Below are 13,648 nucleotides of genomic sequence, written 5' to 3' on the forward strand. Positions count from 1 at the left end.
GGTTATGTGCTATGGTGAGTGCTGTGAAGTGTGTAAACCTGGTGATTCACAGACCTGTACCCCTGGGGATAAAAATATATTATATGTTTATAAAAAATAAAATTAAAAAAATTAAAAAAAAACATTCACAAATCAATCAATGTGATAGATCAAATCAATGAGAAGAGAGAAGGAATAACATGGTCCTCTCAATTGATACAGAAGAAGCATTTGACAAAATACAGTATCCTTTCCTGATTAAATCACTTCAAAGTATAGGGATAGAAGGAACATTCGTCAACTTGATCAAATCCATCTATGAAAAACCCACAGCATTTATCACCCTCAATAGGAAAAAGCTGACAGCCTTCCGTTTGAGATCAGGAACATGACAAGAATGCCCACTCTCACCACTCTTGTTCAACATAGTATTAGAAGTCCTAGCAACAGCACTCAGAAAACAAAGAGAAATAAAAGGTATTCAAATTGGCAATGAAGAAGTCAAACTCTCTCTCTTCACAGATGACATGATACTTTATATGGAAAACCCAAAAGACTCCATCCCCAAGGTACTAGAACTCATTCAGCAATTCAGTAATGTGACAGGATACAAAGTCAATGTACAGAAATCAGTGGCTTTCTTATACACTAACAATGAAAATACAGAAAAGGAAATTAGAGAATCGATTCCATTTACTATAGCACCAAGAACCATAAGATACCTGGGAATAAACCTAACCAAAGAGGTAAAGGGTTTGTACTCCAGGAACTACAGAACACTTATGAAAGAAATTGAAGAAAACACAAAAAGATGGTAAAGCATTCCATGATCATGGATCGGAAGATGAAACGTTGTTAAAATGTCTATAATGCCTAGAGCAATCTATACTTTCAATGCCACCCTGATCAAAATTCCACTAGTACTCTTCAAAGCGCTGAAACAAGTAATCCTAAAATTTGTATGGAACCAGAAAAGACCCCAAATCATTAAAGAAATGTTCAAAAAGTAAAACAAAGCTGGGGGCATCATGTTGCCTGATTTCAAGTTTTACTACAAAGCTATGATCACCAAGAGAGCGTGGTACTGACAGAAACACAGACACATAGACCAATGGAACCAAGTAGGCGGTCTAGATATGGACCCTCAACTCTATGGTCAAATAATCTTCTACAATGCAGAAAAAAATCTAGTGGAAAAAAGACAGTCTCTTTAATAAATTGTGTGGGAAAACTGGCCAGCTACATATAGAAGAATGAAACTCGACCATTCTCTCACACAATACACAAAGATAAACTCAAAATGGATAAAAGACCTCAATGTGAGTCAGGAATCTATCAAAATCCTAGAGGATAACATAAGCAGTATCCTCTTCGACACCAGCCACAGCAAATTTTTTCAAGACACGTCTCCATAGGCAAAGGAAACAAAAGCGAAAATGAACTTTTGGGACTTCATCATGATTAAAATCTTCTTCACAGCAAAGAAGCAGTCAACAAAACAAAGAGGCAACCCACAGAATGGGAGAAGATATTCACAAATGACAGTAAAGACAGAGGGCTGATATCCAAGATCTGTAAAGGACTCCTTAAGCTCAACACCCAAAAAAAGAGATAATCATGTCAAAAAATGGGCAGAAGACATGAACAGACACTTCTCCAAAGAAGACATGCAAATGGCTAACAGACACATGAAAGATGTTCATTATCTCTGGCCATCAGGGAGATTCAAATCAAAACCACATTTAGATAACACCTTATGCCAGTTAGAATGGCCAAAATTAACAAGACAGTAAACAACATGTGTTGGAGACAATGTGGAGACAGAGGAACCCTCTTCCATTGTTGGTGGGAATGCAAATTGGTGCAGCCACTTTGGAAAACAATGTGGAGATTCCTTAAGAAATTAAAAATAGAGCTTCCCTATGACCCTGCAATTGCACTACTGAGTACCCCAAAGATACAGATGTAGTGAAAAGAAGGGCCATCTGTATCCTAATGTTCATGGCAGCAAAGTTCACAATCGCCAAACTCTGGAAAGAGCCCTAATGCCCTTTAACAGAGGAATACATAAAGAAGATATGGTCCATATATATTACAATGTAATATTATGCCCCCATCAGAAAGGATGAATACCCAACTTTTGTATCAACATGGGGAGGACTGGAGATTATGCTGAGTGAAATAAGTCAAGCAGAGAAAGTCAATTATCATATTTTTTCACTTACTAGTGGAGCATAAGGAATAACAAGGAGAACATTATGAGAAGGAAAAGAAAAGTGAACTGGGGGGAATCAGAGGGGGAAATGAAACATGAGAGACCGTGGACTCTGAGAAACAAACTGAGGGTTTCCAAAGTGGGTAGTGAAGGCATGGGTAGCCTCGTGGTGGGTACTAAGGAGGGCACGTATTGCCTGGAGTACTGGGTGTGGTACATAAACAATGAATCTTGGAACACTGAAAAAAAATAAAATTAAATTAAGATGTTAAAAAAAATCAACATCTTAACAATATAAAATAAACCTACAGAGAAAAGGAAAAAGAACATAGAGGAATATACATTCTTTACATGTGGACATGGAATATTCCCCAGAATAGACCACGTATTGGGCCACAAAAGAAACCTAAGCAGATTCAATAAGGTCAAAGTCAACTAAGAAATCAAAGAGGAAAGCAAAAAAATACATGGAGTCAAATAAAAATGCAAACACAACAGCCCAAAATCTTTCTGATGTGACAAAGACAGTCTAAGAGGGAAGATTATAGCAATAAAGGCCTACTTCAAGAAACAAACAAAAATGTCAAACAACTTAACCTTACACCTAAATGAGCTAGAAAAATAGAAAAATCCCAAATCCATGGAGGGAAGGAAATAATAAAGATTGGGGCAGAAATAAATGAAATAGAGACTAACAAAACAATAGAAAAGATCATTGAAACCAGTAGCTGGTTCTCTGAAAACTAACAAAATTGACAAACTTTTGTCAGACTGATTAAAAAAGAGAGAGAGAGAGAGAAAGAAAGACTCAGGTAAAGAAAATCAGAACTGAAAGAGGAGGAGTAACACCACATAAAATACAAAGAATCACGAGAGAATATCATGAAAAACTATATGCCAATAAATTAAGCAACCTAGAAGAAATGGATCAATTCCTAGAAACACATAACTTTCCAAAAATGAATCCTGAAGAAATAGAAAATTTGAATAATCACTAGCTGAATTAATTAATTTAATGAAATTAAATCACTAATCAAAAAGCTCCTTACAAACAAAAGTCCAGGACCAGATGGATTTAAGGTGAATCTATTAAGCATTTTTTAAAATGTCAATGTAGGGAAAGAGGAGGCTGGGAAGATTGCAGAGAGGAGAAACTAGATAGCACTCACATCAGTGTAAATAACCCAGAAAATGACCTGAAGACGAGCAGAACAAACTCTACAACCAAATGTACAGAAGAGGTCACATCAGAAAGGTAAGAAGTGAGAGAAGCACTGGAAAGGTAAATGGAGCACAAGGCCCTCCACAGGAGAGACTGGCAGGCACAATGAAGTGCGGAAAACAGACTATCACACCAGGAAACCTGCTTGAGGAAAAATCCCCATAACATTTGGCTTTGATAAATAGACTGATTTCCAATTTTCCTGTGTTCTTACAACCAGTAGGGCTTAAATCAGTGGGCTCAGTTTTGGGAGAGCCTGGAGGGCAATAGGAAACTGAGGCCCCCCACCCTCCAAAGAGATGGCACAGCAAACAGCTTGTGAGGATACAGCTTAGAAACAGCATTTGGAAAAAGCCTAGAGCATGCAGAAGGGAGAGTTATTTACCTATTTCAGAGTGTGTCTGGAATAGACAGAGATCCCTGGGAGACTCCTCTAGGAAAGAGGAGCTGGCATTTCCCTACCCCACCCCTCAGCTTAAACAGAGGACCACCTTCAGGAACAAGCATGGCAATGACATTCACTATCTAACTTGGTTACATCAAGTCTAGCCCTTCTCCCCAGATCTAAGCAGATCTGCCCTTTCCAGACACAATTACCTCAATCTCAGCACTGTGGATTTCCTCCCCCAGAAGGTGGGGAAAACCTTCCCAACACCATGTATCCTGACCCACTTCCTTTGTGGGGTCTTTGTCCAAGTAGGTGGCACAAAGTTCCCCCCAATGGAGGACTAGATTGTACTTTGTTATTACTGTGTGCCCCACCCATGCACACTTTGCAGATCCTAAGCTCACCCTTCCCAGGTTCACAACTAGATATCAATCACAGTTGAATAAAAAAACTAGGGAGAAATCCAAAGACTGGCAGAAGAAACTCCACAACTAAATGTAGAGCAGAAGCCACATCAGAGAGGTTAGGAAGGGCAGAAATGGTGGTCTGGAGTTGCCCACAGGAGGGAGGGAGCTGCAGTCACAGAGAAGGGGGAATCCCCAAATGGAATAGGAAAAAGAAAAAAAAGAAAACAATAATAAAAATAAGAATAGGTTAAGGGAACTGAGTAATATCATCAAACCAAATAGAGATCCTAGGAAACAGAGAAGAGGAAGAAAACTTATTTAAAAAATAATAGCTGAAAACTGTCCTAATTGGAAGTAGGAAAAAAAAAAAAGAGATCTAGATCCAGAGAGCCTCCAACAAAGTCAGCCCAAGGAGGTCCACACCAGGGAGCTAACGTGGAGAATGGAATCCCCATAATATCTAGCCTTGAAAACCAGACGGGCTGAATTCTGTGACTTTGTATACCAGTGGGACTGGGAGCCTAGATCTTTAAAAGTCAGCTGTGTCAGCTGACTCAGCATTGAGCAAGCTGGGAGGACAGGAGGGCCACTAATAGCCGGCTTCCCACCTTTAAAGAGACAACAGCCTGAGGAGAGGCAATATAAAAGTGCCAGCTTGCACAACAGGAAGGCAATCTGCTTATACTGATTTTGTTATACTGAGCATGTTGGTGGACTTATCTGGGAACAAAGGAACTGGGAAGTGCTATTTTCCTCCCCTAACATAGACACAGAGCCACTTGCAGGAGGTGTCACTGTATAGGCACTTGCTACTCAATCTGCTAGCAATGTGCCTTGCCCATGAGTTCTCCTGAAGACTTGCAGATTCCAAGCCTGCTGGCATTGGCCTTGGGCTTAGCACATATTTTGTTAACTCTGTGTGTGCCCCACCCAGCTGCTGCCCCTGTACACCATGACCCCAACAGCCACCTCATTTCAGGGTATCTGTCCTAGGGCTTGTGGCTCAGTACAAATTTCCCTAACACTGCATATACCCAGACCAGCTGCCACATGCAAAGACATCCCACACTTCATCCACTATGCTCTATACACAGCAGCTGAGTACACAGATGTCCTGTCCTATGCACAGACAATGCACACCCCTGGCCACTGCCTCTGCTATGTGCCACATGTACAGCTGCTGCTGCAATTTCATGAATAAGCCTAGGACTAGCTGTTCAGTTACCAAATTTTATTAACTTTGCTGTCCCAACCCTGATTACTCCCATTACCTTGAATGGATCACATACAATCAGAGCCACCCTGCTTGGGTCTCACTAACAACACAGAAAGCAAGCACAGCCCCAAATAGGCAGAGTCAGTTCAGACATCAGGATTGAAAGGAAAAGCAACTCAGGCATAATAACAGGATGCAAGCAACACATAAGAGATTTCCCTGGAGTGCCAGTTTCTGGTGAACAAGAGACACCAAGGACCTCTTCTTCATAAAGCCATTACTTTCAACAGATGAAGAGTGGCTGACTTTCCTAATACAAAGAAACAGACACAGAGTGGTAAACAAAGAGGAGACAGAGAAGTATGTCCCAAATGAAAGAACAAGACAAAGTCACAGCAAGAGATCTAAGTGGAAGAGATATAAAGAATATGCCTGAGAGAGAATTTAAAGTAATTATCATAAAGATACTCACTAGACCTCAAAAAAGTGTAGAGGGCATCAGTTAGACTCTGCAAAAAAAAAAAAAAAAAAAAAAAGTAGAAATATAGCACATGCCATATGAAGAACTCAATAAATGAAATTAAAAATATAAGAGATAAAATAAAAGTTAGTCTACAGGAAACAGAGGAATGTATCAGTGACCTGGAAGACAGAGTAATGGAAATAAATCAAACTGAACAGGTGAGTGAAAAATAAATACTGCCTAATGAGAATAAATTTAAAGAGAACTCAGTGATTCCATCAAACATAATGGCAATCATATTACAGGGATTCCAGAAGAAGAAGAGAAAAATGAGAGCAGAAAATGTATTTGAAAAAATAAACCTGAAAATTTCCTTCATGTAGGGAGGGAAACAGAGGTCTATATTCAGGTGCACAGAGATCCTACAACAAATTCAACCCAAGGAGGTCCACAATAAGACACATAGTAATTAAAATAACAAAAAGTAGTGATAAAGAAGGAATTTTTAAGGTTGCAAGAGGAAAAGAGGACAGTTACATTAAAAGGAAACCCCCTTAAGACTATGAGTGGATTTTTCAGCAGAAGCTTTGCAGGCCACAAGGGAGTTGCATGATGCATTCTCAGAGAAAGTCAATTATCATATAATTTCACTTATTTGTGGAGCATAAAGAATAGCATGCAGGACATTAGGAGGAGGAAGGAAAAAAATGAAGGGGGAGAAATCAGAGTGGGAGACAAATCATGAGAGACTATGAACTCTGGGGAAAAAACTGAGAGTTCTAGAGGGGGGACAGGGGGCTGGTGAGCCTGGTGATGGGTATTAAGGAGGGCATGGATCACATGGGGCATTGGGTGTTGTTTGCAAATAATGAATCATGGAACACTACATCAAAAAATAATGATGTACCGTATAGTGATCAATATAATACATTAAATTAAAGAAAAGCTAAAACAAAGGAATAAACAAACAAAGGGAAAGGGAAAAATCTGTAACCAAGAAGACTTTACTCAGCAAGGTATCATTCAGAATAGAAGAGAGACAAGGAGTTTCCCAAACTAACAAAAGTTAGAAGAATTCATGAGCACTAAACTAGCCTTCCAAGAAATGTTAAGGGTGATTCTGTGAGCAGAAAGCAAAACTATAAGAGTAAGACAAGTAGCACAAAAGCCCACCTCCCCAAAATAAGTATATTTATAAAATTCAGTCAAGAGAATCACAAAATAAAAGGGTGTAAAAGTTGATACCAAATTTCCTAAAAGTGAAGGGAGAAGGAAGAAAGAATGAGCTCGAAATTAAGCAATCAACAGCTTGACATAGTTTGCTACATGTAGAAGTTATTTATGAACCTGATGGTAATAACAAATCAAAAACCAGTCATAAGTGTCAAACAATAACTACATAATCTAAGTATATCACTAAAAAAAATCAGGAAACCATGAAAGAGACAGAGGAAAGAATCAGAGAAAAACTATAAAAACCACCACAAATAAGTAACAAAATGGCAATAAATACATATCTGTCAATAATTACTTAGAATGTAAGTGGACTATATGCGCCAATAAAAAGGGTGATATAATGGATAAAAAAAGAAGAGCCATCTGTATGCTGCCCACAAGAGATTAATTTCAGACCTAAAGACACCTGCAGATTGAACGTGAGGTTATGCAGTATTATTTATCATGCAAATGGATGTCAAAAGAAAGCAGAAATAAGTCAAGAAGAGAAAGACAATTATCATATGGTTTCAGTCATATGTTGGACATAAGGAATAGTGTAGAGGACAACAAGGGAAGGGAGGGGAAACTGAATGGGAAGAAATCAGAGAGGGAGATAAACCATGAGAGACTCTGGACTCCAGAAAACAAACTGAGGGTTACAGAAGGGAGGGAGTTTGGGGGGGATGGGGTAATCAGGTGGTGGATATTAAGGAGGACATGTGCTGTGATGAACACGGGGTGTTACAAGGAAATAATTATTGAACATTACATCAAAAATTAGTGATGTACTATATGTTGCCTTAACAGAACATAATAATAAAAAATAAAAATATTTAAAAAGAAAAAAGAAAGCAGGAGTAGGAATACTTATATCAAACAAAACATTAAAACAAATTCTGCAAAAAGGACACTACAAGATAATAAATGGGACAATCCAGTAAAAAATGTAACAATTATAAATATATATGCATCTAAAATAGGAGCACCCAAATACATAAAACATTTAATGCAAAACATAAAGGAACCAATCAATACTAATACAATAACAGTAAAGGATTTTCACATCCCACTTACATCAATGAACAGATCATCCAAATGAAAAATAAACAGGGAAACAATGGTTTTGAATTACACCCTGGAACAGATAGATTTTACAGATATATTCAGAACATCCTAAAACAGCAGAATATACATTTTTTTCAAGTGCACATAGAACACTCTCCATAACAGATCACATACTAGGCCACAAAACAAACCTCAACAGATTCAAAAAGATCAAAATTATATCATGCATCTTTTAAAATCGTAGTGCTATGAAATTAAAAATCAATCATGAGACAAAAATCTAGAAAGACCAGAAACACATGGAGGTTAAATAGGATGATACTAAATAATGAATGGGTCAAGCAAGAAATCAAAGAAGAAATCAAAGTACATGAAAACAAATGAAAATAAAAGCACAAGAGTCCAAAACATTTTGGTGCAGTAAAACCACTTTTAGAGGGAAGTTTATAGCAATACAGGCCTACCTCAAGAAGTAAGAAAAATCTCAAATAAGTGACCTAAACTCACACCCAAAGAAGCTAGAGAAAGAACAACAAACTAAACCTAAAACTAGAAGAAGTAAGGAAATAATAAAGATTGGAATAGAAATAATTACAAACTAAAAACACAATGGAATGATAATGAAACCAGGAACTGGTTCTTTGAAAAGATGAATAAAATTGTCAAACCTCTAGCAAAACTCATAAAAAAAAATGAACTACTCAGGGGCACCTGGGTGGCTCGGTCATTTGGGCCTCTGCCTTCATCTTGGGTCATGATCTCAGGGCCTGGGATTGAGCCCAGCATTGGGCTCTCTGCTCAGCGGGGAGCCTGATTCCCCCTCTCTCTGCCTGCCTCTCTGCCTACTTGTTATCTCAGTCTGTCAAATAAATAAAAATAAAATCTTTTTAAAAAATAAAATAAACAACTCAAAGAAACAAAATAACAGATGAAAGAGGAGAAATAGCAGCCAACACCATAGAAACACAAACAAATATGAGCATATTATGAAAAACTATATGCTACAAATTAGACAGTCTAGAAGGAGATAAATTCCTAGAAACATATAACCTACCAAAACTGAAGCAGGAAGAATTAGAAAATTAGAACAGACCAATTATCTGCAAGGATATTGAATCAGTAATCAAAAAAAAAAAAAAAAAAACAAAAACAAAAACAAAAAGCCAAGGACCAATTTGCTTCACAGGTGAATTCTACAAGACATTTAAAAAAGAGTTGATGGAGAGGAGAAGTGAGTTGGGGGAAATTGCAGGGGGAGACAAACCATCAGAGACTGTGGACTCTGAGAAAGAAACTGAGGGCTTTGGGGGGGATAGGGGTGGGAGGTTGGGTGAGCCTAGTGGTGGATATTATGGAGGGCACATCATGCATGGAGCACTGGGTGTGGGGCATAAACAATGAATTCTGGAATACTGAAAAGACATTTAAAAAAATAAAATAAAATAAAAAAGAGTTCATACCTATTCTACTCAAACTATTCCAAAAAAATAGAAAAAGGAAAATTTCCAAACTAATTCTATGAGGTATCACTGTGATATCAAAAACAGATAAAGACCACAAGAAAAGGAGAACTATGCATCTGTATCTCTGATAATATAGAAGCATAAATACTTGAAAATACTAGCAAACAGAATCCAAAAATACATTAAAAAAACTATTCACTATTATCAAGTGGATTTATTCCTTGGATACAAGTGTGGTTCAATATTTGCCAATCAATCAATGTGATACATCACATCAATAAAAGAAAGGATAAAAGCCATATTATCCTCTCAACAGATGCAGAAAAAGCATATGAGAAAATACAACATCTATTCATGATATAAAAGCCCCCAACTAAGATTGTTTAGAGAGAATATACCTTAACATAATAAAGGCAATATATGAAAAATACTCAATGAACATCATACTCAATGGGGAAAAACTGAGAGCTTTCCCCCTAAGGTCAGGAGCAAGATAAGATTGTCTAGCCTCACAACTTTTATTCAACAGAGTGCTGAAAGTCCTGGCAATAGCAATTAGACAACAAAAAGAAATAAAAGGCATCCAAATTGGCAAGGAGAATTGTTCACTATTTACAGATGACATGATACTCTATATAGGAAACCATAAAAAGTCCACCAAAAACTACTAGAACTGATGAACAAATTTAGTAAAGTCTCAGGATACAAAATCAATGTATAGAAATGTGTTGCATTTAAATATAATAAAAGTGAAGGAGAAGAAAGAGAACCCCCCCAAAAAATCCCTTTATAACTATACCAAAATAATAAGGTACCTAGGAATAAACCTAATCAAAATGGTAAAGATCTGTATGCTGAAGACTATACAATATTGGTGAAAAATTTGGAGAGGACAGAAACAAATGGAAAGATATTTCATGTTCATGGGTTGGAAAAACAGATATTGTTACAATGCGCACATCACCCAAAGCAATCTAGGCATTTGAAGCCAAAAGCATTTTTCACAAACCAGAACAACAACAAAAAAATCCTAAAATTTGTATGGAACCACAAAGACCCTGAATAGTCAAAGCAATTTTGAAAAAGAAAAGCAAAGCTAGAGGTATCACAATTCCAGACTTCAGACTTTGTATTACAAAACTCTAAAACAGAATGGTGCTGTCACCAGAATAGACACAAAGATCAATAGAATGGTATAGAAAATGCAGGAATAAACCCATGCTTATATGATTAATCTTGACAAAGGATAAACAATATAAAATGGTAAAAAGTCACTTTTTCAACAAATGGTCTTGGGAAAGCTGGACAGCAACATTCAAAAGAATGAAACCTGGCCATATTTTTCACTATACACAATATAAAGTCAAAATGGATTAAGGACCTAAATATGAGACCTGAAACCATAAAAATTATTCAAGAGAGCACGGGCTGTAATCTCTCTGACATTGGTCATAGCTACATTTTCCAGGTATGCCTCTGGAGGCAAAGGAGCCAAAAGCAAATATAGACCAATGTGACTATAAAGTCAGTCTTTGGAATTGGAGAAGACATCTGCAAATGACATATCCAGTAAAGAGTTAGTATTCCAAATATATACAGAACTTATAAAATATCCCCACAACCAATAATCCAATTAAAATGGGCAGAAGACACAAACAGACATTTTTCTGAAGAAGACATCTAGATGGCCAAAAAACACATGAAAAGATGCTCAACATCAGTAATCATCAAGAAAATGCAAATCAAAATTATAATGAGATATCACCTCATACCTGTCACAATGGCTAAAATAAAAAATACAGGAAACATCAAGCATTGGTGAAGATGTGGAGGAAAAGAAATCCTATTGTACTTTTGGTAGAAATGCAAACTGGTGCAGCCACTGTGGAAAATGGTGTGGAGGCTCCTCAAAAATTTAAAAATAGAGCTATCCTCTGAACAAGTAAGCATTCCTCAGTATTACCAAATATAGAAACACTAATTCAAAGGGATATATGCACTCTTATGTATAGCAGCATTATTTCCAATAGCCAAATTATGGAAGCAGCCCAAGTGTGTATCAACAGATGAATGGATAAAGAAGAAATGGTATATGCATACAGTGGAATATTATTCAGCCACAAAACAGAATGAAATCTCGCCATTTGCAAATAACATAGATGGAGCTAGAGAGTACAATACTAAGTGAAATAAGTCAGTCAGAAAAAGACAAATATCACGTGATTTCACTCATGTGAAATTTAAGAAACAAAACAAATGAGCAAAGGAAAGAAAAAAGAAAGTATGAGACAAACCAAGAAACAGACACTTGACTATAGAGAACATACTGATGGTTATAAGAGGGGAGGTGGGGCTGATGTGCAAAATAGATGATGGGATTAAGGAATGTGCTTGTCATGATGAATATTGGATGATATGAAATAAAGTATGCTGAATCACTATATATTATCCCTGAGATTAACATAACACTCTATGTTACCTATACTGGAATTTTAAAAAATGGAGATAGTTCTGCACATCAGAAAAAAATAAATTAAAATACAATTACATAATAAGAAAAAAAATACACATATACACTTCTATGTTTATTGCAGCATTATTTACAATAGAAAGATATGGAAGCAATCCATGTGTCCATCTGTAGACATTGGATAAAAGAATTGTAATATACACACACTGGTATATTACTCAGTCATAAAAAAAGAACGAGATCTTGCCACTTGCAACAGCATGGATGGATCTAGAGGGTAAAATGCTAAGTATATCAAAGAAAGTCAAATACCATATAATTTCACTCAGATGTGGAATTTAAGGAGGAAAAAAAAACAAATGAAAAAAAGAGACGAACAAAAAACCCAGAATCTTAAATGCAGAGAACAAACAGGTGGCTGTCAGAGGGGTAGTTTGTTATGGGATGGGTGAAATAGATAAAGGAACTATAAGAGTACACATATCTTGATGAGCACTGAGTAATGTATAGAATTGTTGGATCATTATATTGTACACCTGAAACGAATACAATGCTGTATGTTAACTATATTTCAATAGAAAAGAGAGAAAATAGGATTAGATAATGGTAATGGTCACACAATTGTAAATATGCTAAAAATTACTGAACTGTACACTTTCAATGAGTGAATTTTATGTTATGTGAATTATATCTCAATAAAGCTTTTAAAAACATACCTAATAATTGCTCTACTCGCTTCCACTCTTTCTATTTCTCTTCCTCTCTCTCTCTCTCTCTCTCACACACACACACACACACATACACACAGGCATACTAGCACCCAAGAGAACCAGGGTTTAAAAATGAGGCCCAAAAAACTCATTAAGGGGAATAAATTTATAATGATAAGAATACATATATAAAACATGTTTTTATGAATGCAGAGGAACAGTTTTTTTATATATATATTTTTTATAAATATATAATGTATTATTAGCCCCAGGGGTACAGGTCTGTGAATGGGCAGGTTTACACACTTCACAGCACTCACCATAGCACATACTCTCCCCAATGTCCATAACCCCACCCCTCTCTCCCAACCCCACTCCACCCAGCAAACCTCAGTTTGTTTTGTGAGATTAAGAGTCATTTATGGTTTGTCTCCCTCCCAATCCCATCTTGTTTCATTTATTCTTCTCCTACCCCCTGAACCCCCTCATATTGCATCATCACTTCCTCATATCAGGGAGATCATATGATAGTTGTCTTTCTCTGGTTGTCTTATTTCGCTAAGCATGATACCCTAGTTCCATCCACGTCATTACAAATGGGAAGATTTCATTTCTTCTGATGGCTGCATAGTATTCCATTGTGTATATATATCACATCTTCTTTATCCAGTCATCTGTTGATGGACATCTAGGTTCTTTTCATAGTTTGGCTATTGTGGACATTGCTGCTATAAACATTCGGGTGCACGTGCCCCTTTGGATCACTACGTTTGTATCTTTAGGGTAAATACCCAGTAGTGCAATTGCTGGGTCATAGGGTAGTTCTATTTTC

The sequence above is a fragment of the Enhydra lutris genome, unplaced genomic scaffold, assembly GCF_002288905.1.
Source record: "Enhydra lutris kenyoni isolate GAN:26980312 unplaced genomic scaffold, ASM228890v2 scaffoldscaffold37, whole genome shotgun sequence".
Taxonomy (NCBI): Eukaryota; Metazoa; Chordata; class Mammalia; order Carnivora; family Mustelidae; genus Enhydra; species Enhydra lutris.